This window comes from Triticum aestivum, chromosome 7D (assembly GCF_018294505.1).
Source record: "Triticum aestivum cultivar Chinese Spring chromosome 7D, IWGSC CS RefSeq v2.1, whole genome shotgun sequence".
Taxonomy (NCBI): domain Eukaryota; kingdom Viridiplantae; phylum Streptophyta; class Magnoliopsida; order Poales; family Poaceae; genus Triticum; species Triticum aestivum.
Genome location: NC_057814.1, coordinates 598924818 through 598937024, shown reverse-complemented (window position 1 = coordinate 598937024; position 12207 = coordinate 598924818).

Here is a 12207-nt window from a genome sequence, read left to right as displayed (position 1 = left end):
CTTTCAAACTTCAAACCAAAGCTTGACAGCTCCAAGGCCCACTCCACAATCCTCCCGGTTGCATCTGGATTATGCAGTATCCGTTGCAATGGGAGGCGGGTGACGACAGTGATTTCGTGTGCTTGGAAGTAATGACGCAGCTTCCTCGAGGCCATAAGGAGGCCGAAAAGCAATTTTTGCACACCGGAGTACCTTGACCTAGCCCCCTGCAAGAGGGAACTGACAAAGTAAACCGGGTGCTGCATCATCTTCTTCTTCTGCACCACTTCATTTGGTCGCATGGGCCCGGTCCTGATGACGTCAGACTCTGCCGGGGGCCTTGCCTTGCTGGCGCCGAGCCCTGCCAGAGAGAGTTCTGGCTCGCCATCTGCCAGCCCGGTCGTTGCCACTGCCTCTTCATCAACCTCCCTCTGTGCCACCAGTGTGGCGCTGACCACTTGATTCGTTTCCGCTAGATACAACAACGTCTCTTATGACTTAGGCGCAACTAGTATTGGCGTAGAAGAGAGGTACCTCATCAGATCATGTAGTGTTTTTTAGCCTTTGGGGTCCACTCCACTGGGCCCGCCTTTTTCAAGATTTTGAAAAAGGGAAGGGCACGCTCAGCGGACTTGGAGATGAATCTGCTCATGGCGGCAACGCAGCCGGTGAGCCGGCGCACATCTTTGATCCGCTTGGGTGCCTCAATCTGCTCGATAGCCTTGATCTTGTCTGGTTTGCCTCGATCCCACGCTGTGACACAAAGAACCCGAGAAGCTTGCCGGACAGAACGCCGAAGACACACTTCTCAGGGTTCAACTTGAGGTTGATCTTGCATAGGTTTGCAAACGTCTCCTCTAAGTCTTGTACAAGAGTTGCCCTGTCCTTGGTTTTGACCACTATGTCATCCATATAAGCTTCCATATTTCTATGTAGCTGGGGCTCAAAACCAATCTGGACCGCCCTTGCAAACGTTGAGCCAGCACTCTTCAACCCGAAAGGCATTCGTAAAAAGCAATACGTGCCACATGGGGTGATGAATGTTGTCTTCTCTTTGTCTTCTCTTGTCATGAAGATCTGGTGGTAGCCCGAGTAGGCGTCAAGGAATGACAACAGATCACACCCGGCCGTGGAGTCAACAATCTGGTCGATGCGCGGCAACGGGAAGGGGTCCTTAGGACAAGCCTTATTGATATCTGTGTAATCAATACACAGCCTCCACTTCCCATTTGCCTTGCGCACCACCACTGGATTGGCCAACCACGTCGGATGGAGCACTCCTCTCACCAAGCCTGCCGCTTCCAATTTCCTGATCTCCTCTGTGATGAACTCCTGCCGTTCCAAAGCTTGCTTCCTGACCTTCTGCTTGACGGGTCGCGCATGGGGACAGAGAGCAAGGTGGTGCTCAATCACTTCCCTGGGAACGCCGGGGATGTCGGATGCTTGCCATGCAAACACATCGACATTCGCCCACAGGAAGGTGACGAGCGCGCCTTCCTATTTGCTGTCGACGGTGGAGCTTATGGTAAGAGCCCCTCCCGTGCCATCCTCCTTGATGGACACCTTCTTGGTCTCTGGCGGTGCAGCTCTGGATTTCTTGCTTTTGCCGGTGGAACTCTCTGGCACGTCCTCGACGGTAGTACAACACTCTGAAGAGGTGCGCTTGCCGGAGGAGTGGGTGCGAGAGGTCTTGCCGGTCTTCTTCTTCCCTCCCAGTACTCCAGTGGTAGGGGCCAGTGCCTTGGCGGCGGCCGCTGCAACTGCTTCCTGGTAGAGTAGATCGGTGCAGATCAGCGCATCTTTCTTGTCGCAGGGGATAGTGATGATGGTCATCGGCCCAGGCATCTTCAGCGTGTTGTAGGCGTAATGTGACACCGCCATGAACTTGGCTAGTGTCGGGCGGCCGAGGATCCCATTGTAGGGCAAGGGGACCTCGGCTACATCGAAGACAATCCTCTCTGTCCTGTAGTTCAGCTCGCCTCCAAACGTCACGGGCAACGTGACCTTCCCCTTCGGCTGGCTCCTTCCCGGGTTGACCCCTTGAAACGTGCCCATCTCCTCGAGGTCTCCGTCGGGAATTTGCAGCCTCTTGATCACAGCGGGTGGGATTAAGTTCAGATCGGCCCCGCCGTCAACCAGCATCTTGTTCACCTTGAGGTTGCGTATCATTGGTGAGACCAACAACGGCAAACACCCGATCGCAGTGGTGCGGTCAGGGCGATCCTCGGCGTCAAACATGATGGGCGTGCTGGACCACTTCAGCGGCTTCTGAGCATCGAAGGATGGCTCCGCTGCTATAATCTCACGCGCCCACTGCTAGAGCTGGCGGTGAGAAGTGTGCAGCGAGGCGCCACCATCGACACACATGGCCTCCGTAGCCTTCTGGAACTCTTGCTCACCGGACTCGTCGTCCTTGTCATGATCATCGTCTTCCTGCTTCTTATCACGGCCCCGAGCGGGCCTCTCTTGCTGGTTATCCTTGCCGCGGCGGCCTCCTTGGACGCCACGCTTCTTGCCGGATCCTTCGGCACCGTCCTGACCCTTCTCCTTGTCCCGCCTCTCATATTCGGCCTTTTGCTTTTCAGCAAGCGGCTCAACTTGTCAGCAGTTCTGGAGGTCGTGGCCCTTGGTGCGATGGATCGTGCAATACTGCTTATCGGAGACCCCTGGCTTGTCGCCAGCCGCCAAGGCCCGGCAAGCGGCACACCCGGTAATCTCCTTGACGGGGTCGTCTGCCTTGGCCTTCTTGGCGGTGTCGGTGTCGTCGGATCCCTCGACGGCAAGCACGGCCTTGCCCTTGCGTTTCCTGTTGCGACACCGACCCTTCTTCGTCGGGGCGGTGGTGTCTTCATCAGTAGAGTCGGTTTCCACGCCGGCGTCCTCGCCGGGGTACTTCCTTTCCTCTTCAGCACGGGCGCACCTATCGGCCAGAACATAAAGTTCGGCCACATCTCTAACCTTGTTCATCACCAGCTCTTCGCGCATCTTGTGATTATGCACGTTCTGATGGAACGCGCTAATCACGGCGGCGGGATGAACATCGGGGATGTTGTACTGCACTCGGCTGAACCTCTGTATGTACTTGCGCAGGGTTTCCCCTTCCTTCTGGGGAACGATATGCAAATCACTCGCCTGGCCATGAGCTTGGTGGCCTCCAGTGAAGGCGCCAACGAACTCATGGCACAGATCCGTCCAAGAAGAAATGGAATCCGCCGGCAAATGCATCAACCAAGACATGACGTTGGGCTTCAGTGCCAATGGGAAGTAATTAGCAAGCACCTTGTCGTCACGAGCCCCAGCAGCTTGCATCGCGATGGTGTAGATGCTGAGGAACTCTGACGGATGGGTCTTGCCATTGTACTTCTCGCCGACGTCGGGCTCGAACGTGCTATGGGACAGCCACTGGAACTGCCGCAACTCACGGGTAAAGGCTGGGCAACCCACCTCGTAAGGTAGGCCACCGGAGCCTCCCGGTGCTGGGTGGTCCATAGCGGGTCCCGCCCGCTTATCTGACTGGTGGCGCGTATCGCGTCGGCGCTCGATGGTGGTTCGAGCGTCTTCATGGGCTCATTCTCGAAGGACTTGGCACTGGTCGCGGCGGGTCCGTGGGTCGGACAACGCTATGGAGATGTTATCACAAGCGTCGTCACGACGGACTGGCGCCAGTGGCAACTGGCGCGGGGGAGGAGAGTGCACCGTGGTTGCAACTCCCCCAGTCCTTCCACCGCTGGCATGTGGTGGCTCGACGGAGCGCTGCTACCTCTTGAGCACTGCGTTGGTTTTCCCTTGAAGAGGAAAGCGTGATGCAGTAAAGTAGCATAAGTATTTCCCTCAGTTTTTGAGAACCAAGGTATCAATCCAGTAGGAGACCACGCTCGAGTCCCACGCACCTACACAAACAAATAAGAACCTCGCAACCAACGCGATAATGGGGTTGTCAATCCCTTCACGGTCACTTCCGAAAGTTAGATCTGATAGATATGATAAGATAATGTTTTTGGTATTTTTAGGATAAATAGAAATAAAGATGGAAAGTAAAATAAACGGTAATAGAAATAGCTAAGTGTTGGAAGATTAATATGATGGAAAATAGACCCGGGGGCCATAGGTTTCACTAGTGGCTTCTCTCAAGAGCATAAGTATTATGGTGGGTAAACGAATTACTGTCGAGCAATTGATAGAATTGAGCATAGTTATGAGAATATCTAGAAATAGCTAAGTGTATATAGGCATCACGTCCGCGACAAGTAGACCGAAACAATTCTGCATCTACTACTATTACTCCACACATTGACCTCTATCCAGCATGCATCTAGAGTATTAAGTTCATAAGAACAGAGTAATGCTTTAAGCAAGATGACATGATGTAGAGGGATAAACTCATGCAATATGATATAAACCCCATATTTTTATCCTCGATGGCAACAATACAATACGTGCCTTGCTGCCCCTGCTGTCACTGGGAAAGGACACCGCAAGATTGAACCCAAAGCTAAGCACTTCTCCCATTGCAAGAAAGATCAATCTAGTAGGCCAAACCAAACTGATAATTCGAAGAGACTTGCAAAGATAACCAATCATACATAAAAGAATTCAGAGGAGATTCAAATATTGTTCATAGATAAACTTGATCATGAACCCACAATTCATCGGATCTCGACAAACACACCGCAAAAGAAGAGTTACATCAAATAGATCTCCAAGAGAATCGAGGAGAACTTTGTATTGAGATCCAAAGAGAGAGAAGAAGCCATGTAGCTAATAAATATGGACCCGAAGGTCTGAGGTAAACTACTCAAACATCATCGGAGAGGCTATGGTGTTGATGTAGAAGCCCTCCGTGATCAATGCCCCCTCCGGTGGAGCGCCGTAAAAGGCCCCAAGATGGGATCTCACGGGTACAGAAGGTTGTGGCGGTGGAAATAAGGTTTTGGATCTGTATATGATGTTTCCAGGGTATATGGGTTTATATAGGAGGAAGAAGTACGTCGGTGGAGCAACGAGGGGCCCACGAGGGTGGAGGGCGCACCCTGGGGGGTAGGCGCGCCCCCTACCTCGTAGCTTCCTTGTTTGTTTCTTGACGTCCACTCCAAGTCCACTGGATCACGTTTGTTCCGAAAATCACGTTCCCGAAGGTTTCATTCCGTTTGGACTCCGTTTGATATTCTTTTTCTGCGAAACACTGAAATAGGCAAAAAAACAGCAATTTGGGCTGGCCTCCGGTTAATAGGTTAGTCCCAAAAATAATATAAAAGTGTATAATAAAGCCCATTAATCATCCAAAACAGAATATAATATAGCATGGAACAATCAGAAATTATAGATACGTTGGAGACGTATCAAGCGCCGGCCCGAGGGCCCCACCGGTCGCGGATCGTCTTTGTTGGCGAGGGCGACGAGGCTCCGGATGGTGGCTCTCCACTCGTTGAGCTTCTCCGCAGCAGGAGAGAAGTCGAGGAGCAGCTACGCGCGCGCCAAAGCTTCTGCTGGCGTGGGTGGTGGCGAATAATGCGTGGACAGTGGTGCGCATCGACTTCCAACCATGTTAGAAGGAGCTCTATCACGGCCCAGCGGCTGCGTGCCACTTTCGCCAGCACTTCGGCGGGCATGCTGGCCTTCTTCGTCCCGTGAATGACGCATGGGACTCTTTCCACGGCAGCGTCCGGGGTTACCAGCGTGGTGACGCTGCTCGTCGCGCACACCCTGGGAAGAGCGCGTCGTGGGCGCCGGCGTAGGCGTCTTGGAGGTTGCTGCGCCACCCCTAGAGGGCCGCGTGCCGCCTGCGGGGGGCCCAGCTCCGTCTTCGGGTCCGGCGACGTGCGGCCCGTCTTCTTGCGCACGGACGACGCCGCTCGCCAGGCTCCGACTACTAGAGTGATGTTGGTGCTCGCGGGCCGCGCCTCGGGTCCTGTCCGCGACCGGCCCGCTGCTCGCCTGCATCGGTACGGGCCGCCCGGCTCCGGATGAACCAATCACCGCGACCATCTTCTTGTTGGGAGCCATGGCGATGAAGAACTGCTAGGCTAACCGTTGGACCGGTTTTCACAACTGCGCCCCCTACTTGCCGCGCCAAAGATGTCGGTGAGAACGACACCTATGGAATCACTGGGATCCCTTCTACGGTTGGCGGGCACGGGGTTGTGCAAAGAGCAGGTCCAGGAGCCAGCACACGGATCGTTTACCCAGGTTCGGGCCACGAGGATGCGTAAAACCCTAGTCCTGCTTTGGTGGATGTATTGAGTGTTCTTGAGTTCTTGAGCTAGCTACGGAGTGCAACTTGCCCAGAAGAGTCGAATCCCTCTCTTGGTCGCCTCGGGCCCCCTTTTATAGACAAAAGGGGTTGCCACAGTGGCACACAGGAGGGGGAAAGGTCTACAGTTGATGAGCCTATCCTTTGGGACCGTCGGACAAACGCATTTAATGCGCTGCCGACATGTCCCCCTCGCTTTATCGGGGACGGCAAGGAAGCGCGTCCCAGCTGTCGCCGCCTCGCCTGGCTTCGACACGCGTCCGAGCTGACGAGGCGTCGTGGCGCCACGTTGGCTGGCTGTTGGGCTGGCTCGGTGGTGGAGCCTCCACGTAGGGTTGCATGCCACCATGCAGGTGCTTGTTGAGTCGGTGTAGAGGCCGCCCGTCGCCACGCAGGTGCCTGCTCAACTGGTTGAGCTAGCAGCTGCTTGGGGACGGCGGTGGAGTCTTGGCTAGTGTGGGCCTGGCAGTGGCCCCATTTAGGCCTTCGGCAAGGGTCTTGCCGGGGGCCCGGCAAGGGTCTTGCCGCAGCGTTGCACTCATCCCCGACAAGGCGCTTGTCGGGGGTCTTGTGGATTTCCTCGGCTAGGATCCCGCCGAGAGTTGTCATCTTCTGGTCCTCATCTGATCTTGTGTATTTATGGTGTTGACGAAGATCCACATGCCACCACAGAGGCGCCTCCCGAGCCTTGGTTCCAATGTAGTTGGTGGCGTTGGGACCCATGGGATCAAGGGTGGCTCGCTCTGCTGGTGTTGGGCAAGTTGCCCCGGCAAGGCTCTTGCCGGGGCCGCGGAGGCCGCCCCAGCAAGGGCCTTGCCGGGGGGCTCCACCTTGCCCCTTTGCTCTCCTGCGTTTCTGGCCTTGGCGTTGCCTTGGCTGTCTTGTGCTTTAGCTTCTCTCCGGCTTCCCTCCTCTACCCTGCTAAGTGTGGCCACGGGCGCGGCTCTGATTGCCCGTGCACAAATAAAGGGGTAAAAAGGAGAGCCCCTACTTTTGTACACCGACACTATGCATAGGGATATTGTGAGCAAACAACTTATGGGAACAAGAATCAACTAGCATAGGAAGGCAAAACAAGAACAACTTCAAGATTTTCAACAAATAGAGAGGAAACTTTATATTATTGCAATCCTTACAAGCATAAGTTCCTCCCTCATAATAATTTTCAGTAGCATCATGAATAAATTCAACAATATAACCATCACATAAAGCATTCTTTTCATGACACAAAAGCATAGAAAACTTATTACTCTCCACATAAGCAAATTTCTTCTCATGAATAATAGTGGGAGCAAACTCAACAAAATAACTATCATGTGATTGGAAATTAAAATCATGATGACAAGTTTCATGGTTATAATTATTCAATATAGCATACATGTCATCACCATAATCATCATATATAGGAACTTTGTTGTCATAATCAATTGCAACCTCCTCCAAAATAGTGGATTCATCATTAAATAAAGTCATGATCTCTCCAAATCCACTTTCGTCAATATAATCATCATAAATAGGAGGCATGCAATCATCATAATAAATTGTCTCATCAAAACTTGGGGGACCAAAAATATCATATTCATCAAATATAGCTTCCCCAAGCTTATGGCTTTGCATATCATTAGCATCATGGATATTCAAAGAATTCATACTAACAACATTGCAATCATGCTCATCATTAAAATATTTTGTGCCAAACATTTTATTGACTTCTTCTTCTAACAATTGAGCACAATATTCTGATCCATCATTTTCAAGAAATATATTATAAAGATGATCAATAATATGATGCAACCTAAATTCCATTTTTTATATAGTTTTCTTTTATAAACCAAACTAGTGATAAACAAGAAACGAAAAGATTCAATTGCAAGATCTAACGATATACCTTCATGCTCTCACCTCCCCGGCAACGGCGCCAGAAAAGAGCTTGATGTCTACTACGCAACTTTATTCTTGTAGACACGTGTTGGGCCTCCAAGTGTAAAGTTTTGTAGGACAGTAGCAATTTTCCCTCAAGTGGATGACCTAAGGTTTATCAATCCATGAGAGGTGTAGGATGAAGATGGTCTCTCTCAAACAACCCTGCAACCAAACACAAGAAATCTCTTGTGTCCCCAACACACCCAATACAATGGAAAATTGTATAGGTGCACTAGTTCGGCGAAGAGATGGTGATAAAAGTGTAATATGGATGGTAGAAATATATTTTTATAATCTGAATAAATAATAACAGCAGGGTAGCAAATAGTAAATGGGCACAAAAACGGTATTGCAATGGTTGAAAATGAGGCCTAGGGTCCATACTTTCGCTAGTGCAACCTCTCAACAATGCTAATATAATTGGATCATATAACCACCCCTCAAAGTGCGATGAAGAATCACTCCAAAGTTCCTATCTAGCGGAGAACATAAGAATAAATTGTTTGTAGGGTACGAAACCACCTCAAAGCTATTCTTTCCGTTCGATATATTCAAGAGTTCATACTAAAATAACACAAAGCTATTCTTTCTGTTTGATCTATCCTAGAGATCGTACTAAAATAACTCCAAGCTAAATTCATATTCATAATACTCAATCCAACACAAAGAACTTCAAAGAGTGCCCCAAGATTTCTCCCGGAGAAACAAAGACAAGAACATGCATCAACCCCTATGCATAGATTACCCCAATGTCACCTCGAGAATCCGCGAGTTGAGTGCCAAAACATATATGAAGTGAATCAATACGATACCCCATTGTCACCACGAGTATTCAATTGCAAGATGTATATCAGGTGTTCTCAAATCCATAAAAGTATTCAATCGATAACAACGAAATCTCAAAGCGAAAAACTCAATTCATCACAACAAGATAGAGAGGGGAAAACACCATATGATCCGACTATATTAACAAAGCCCGCGATACATCAAGATCGTGACATCTCAAGAACATGAGAGAGAGAGAGAGATTAAACACATAACTACTGGTACAAACCCTCAACCCCGAGGGTGGACTACTCCCTCCTCATCGTGGTGGCCGCCGGGATGATGAAGAAGGCCACCGGAGATGATTCCCCCCTCCGGGAGGGTGCCAGAACGGGGTCTAGATTGGTTTTCGGTGGCTACAGAGCCTTGCGGCGGCGGAACTTCTGATCTAGGGTAACCCCGAAGCGTTTCGGAACATTTGGGAATTTATAGTGCAAAGAAGGGGTCCGGGAGGCCACCGAGGTGCACACAACCGACCTGGGCGCGCCCTGGTGGATTGTGCCCCCCTCGGGGCACCCCCCAGGTGTTGCTCTGGCCCATCTTGGGTATTCTGGTCCATAAAAAATCTCCAAAAAGTTTCGCGGTGTTTGGACTCCATTTGATATTGATTTTCTGTCATGTAAAAAAACATGCAAAAAACAGCAACTGGCACTTGGCACTATGTCAATAGGTTACTCCCAAAAAATGATATAAAATGATTATAAAACATCCAAGAATGATAATATATTGGCACGAATACTTCATAAATTATAGATACGTTGGAGACGTATCATTTTTCTAACGCGGCACTACATGATATATAGCTGAAGGGGGATAACATTCGGTAATGTTCGGACAGGTGAACCGGAGGGGGCTCCTCCCCACTCATATCTGATGAGTTTTTACTCCCTCTCTCCCATGAAACATTCATCGAACAAACTTAATATGAGTTTTAACAGAAAACATTCATCGAACAAAATTACAACAGAAAAAATTGACCAAGTTTTCATATATCATCATGTCGGTGTGGAACGACACCTATGGGATCACAAGAATCCCTACTACGGTTGCCGGGGCGCGGGGTTGCGAGAAGAGCAGGGCTAGTAGACAGCACAAGGATCATTTACCTAGGTTCGGGCCGCGAGGATGCATAAAACCCTAGTCCTGTTTTGGTGGGTGTATTTCAGAGAGTTCTTAAGCTCTCGAACTAGCTGTGGTCAGTGCGTGGTTCGAAAGAGCCGAATCCTTCTCCAGTATGCCATGGGCCTCCTTTTATAGTCAGAAGGGGCTGCCACAGTGGCACATAGGAGGTGGAAAGGCGTACAGTGCTCTGAGCTTATCGCTCGTATTACAGGACAAGACGCATTTAATGCGTAGCTTAGGTGTCCCCTTGCTTTATCGGGGACGGGGGCGACGCCCGTCCTGTCCGTCGCTGCTCCTCCTCGCTTCGACACGCGCCTCGGCTAGTGATGCGTGCGGTGCCATGTAGGCAGGCAGGCAGCTGAGGTGGCGCGGTGGTGGAGCCTTCACGAGGATCTGCATGCCGCCACGGAGGCGCTCGATGAGTTGGCCTGGGAGCTGCATGTTGCCATGCAGGTGCCTGCCCAGCTGGTTGGGCTGGCAGCTGCATGAGATCGGCGGTAAAAGCTTGGTTGACGTTGGCCTGGCGGTGGCCCTGCTGGCGTTCTTGGCGAGGGCCTTGCCGGGTGGCCCGGCAAGGGTCTTGCTGTGTGGCCCGGCAAGGGTCTTGCCGTCGCGCGCTGTCATCCCCAGCAAGGGCCTTGCCGGGGGTCTGGTGGCCTTCCTCGGCAAGGATCTTGCCGCGGATCATCGTCTTCTAATCCTCACCTGATCTTGAATATGTCTTCACAAAGATCTGCTTGCCACCACAGAGGTGCCTTCCCGAGCCCTGGCCCCATGTGGATGATGGCGTCGGGGACCGTGGGCTCAAGGGTGGCTCACTCTGTTGGTGTGGGGCGAGCTGTCCCGGCAAGAGGAACCTGCTTCATCCCTCTGCTCTTTGTGGTCTTGGCCTTGGCGTTGCTCTGATTGTCTTGGGCTTCGGTTTTCCCTTGGCTCACCTCCCCTGTTCTGCCTGGTGTGACCGCGGGCGCGGCTCCGACTGCCCGTGCACAGGTATAGGGTTACAAAAACGCACCCCTCTTTTTGTACACCGACAGGAGCCCCCGGGCCTGGGCTACACATAAGCGTGACACGTTGTTGGGTCAGGCCCAAAACGGTGCGCGAGCAGGCGGGGAGGTTTTAACCGCGGTAAAACTTTTCACGCGCTGTGCTTGCCACGACCTGCGCGCACGGCGCGGCGTGGAGGGGTGTGCGTGACATGGGCAGCATGCGTGGGGCGGTTTCCGCACGCATGCGTCACATCGCAGTAAAGAGGCGGCTCGCGCCTTCCCCGTAAAAAGAGGGAGGCGTGGAGGCGCGGCTCATTTACTGAGTGGGGCCGGGCGGCGGTCTTCAAGGCGTCCACTCCCCACGATCACGGGGTGGGGAGATGTCGCTTCACCCGTCCCCTCAGTTCTGCACGTCCGCCACACGTCCTTCATGCGCCTGGGGTGGCAAGCGGTGGAGGCGGGAAACCGGGCCTTCGCGGGTTGGGGCAGCGGGTCGGTCCTAATTCCCTGCGCCTCCGGTGGCTAGATTGGCCAAGCGGAGCAGCCGTGCCCCGACCCCGCCCCTTTATAAAGAGGGGGAAGGGGGATGGCGTCCCGCATTCTCCTGTCATCAATCTCTTCTTGCTTCTGCTTCTTCCTTTCACTCGCCATCGAGAAAGGGAACCCGGGTCCCTCGACGGTGGCGGCGAGGGTCGCCGCTCGACAGTGCGCCCCTCCTCCTCCTGAGCCCGTGGTGGTGGAACCGGCCGCGAGGGGAAGGGGGAGGGGGCAAGGCCGTGGGCGAGGCTGGGGCAGAGGTCGTAGTGCTCGGGGAAGAGGAGGACGGGGCGGCGCGCCGGCTTCGCCCCCGCCAATGGTGCCTTTCCCGATGGAAGGCCATGTCGGAGACCAGCCCCGCGAGTTCTTCATCAGGCTGCGCCGGCCTCCGCGTCGTCGTCTCCGTCTTCCTGCCCCGTTCGCTCGGGAGATGGAGCGTGACCGGCCCCAATCCCTCATATTGCACATGAGGGGTTGTGGGAATGGGGGCACAGGGGTCGACATCGACTTCCCGGCTCCTCGGGTCATGTACCTCCGTCGTGGGTGGAAGATGTTTGCTCGCATCCACAGCCTGACGGCGGG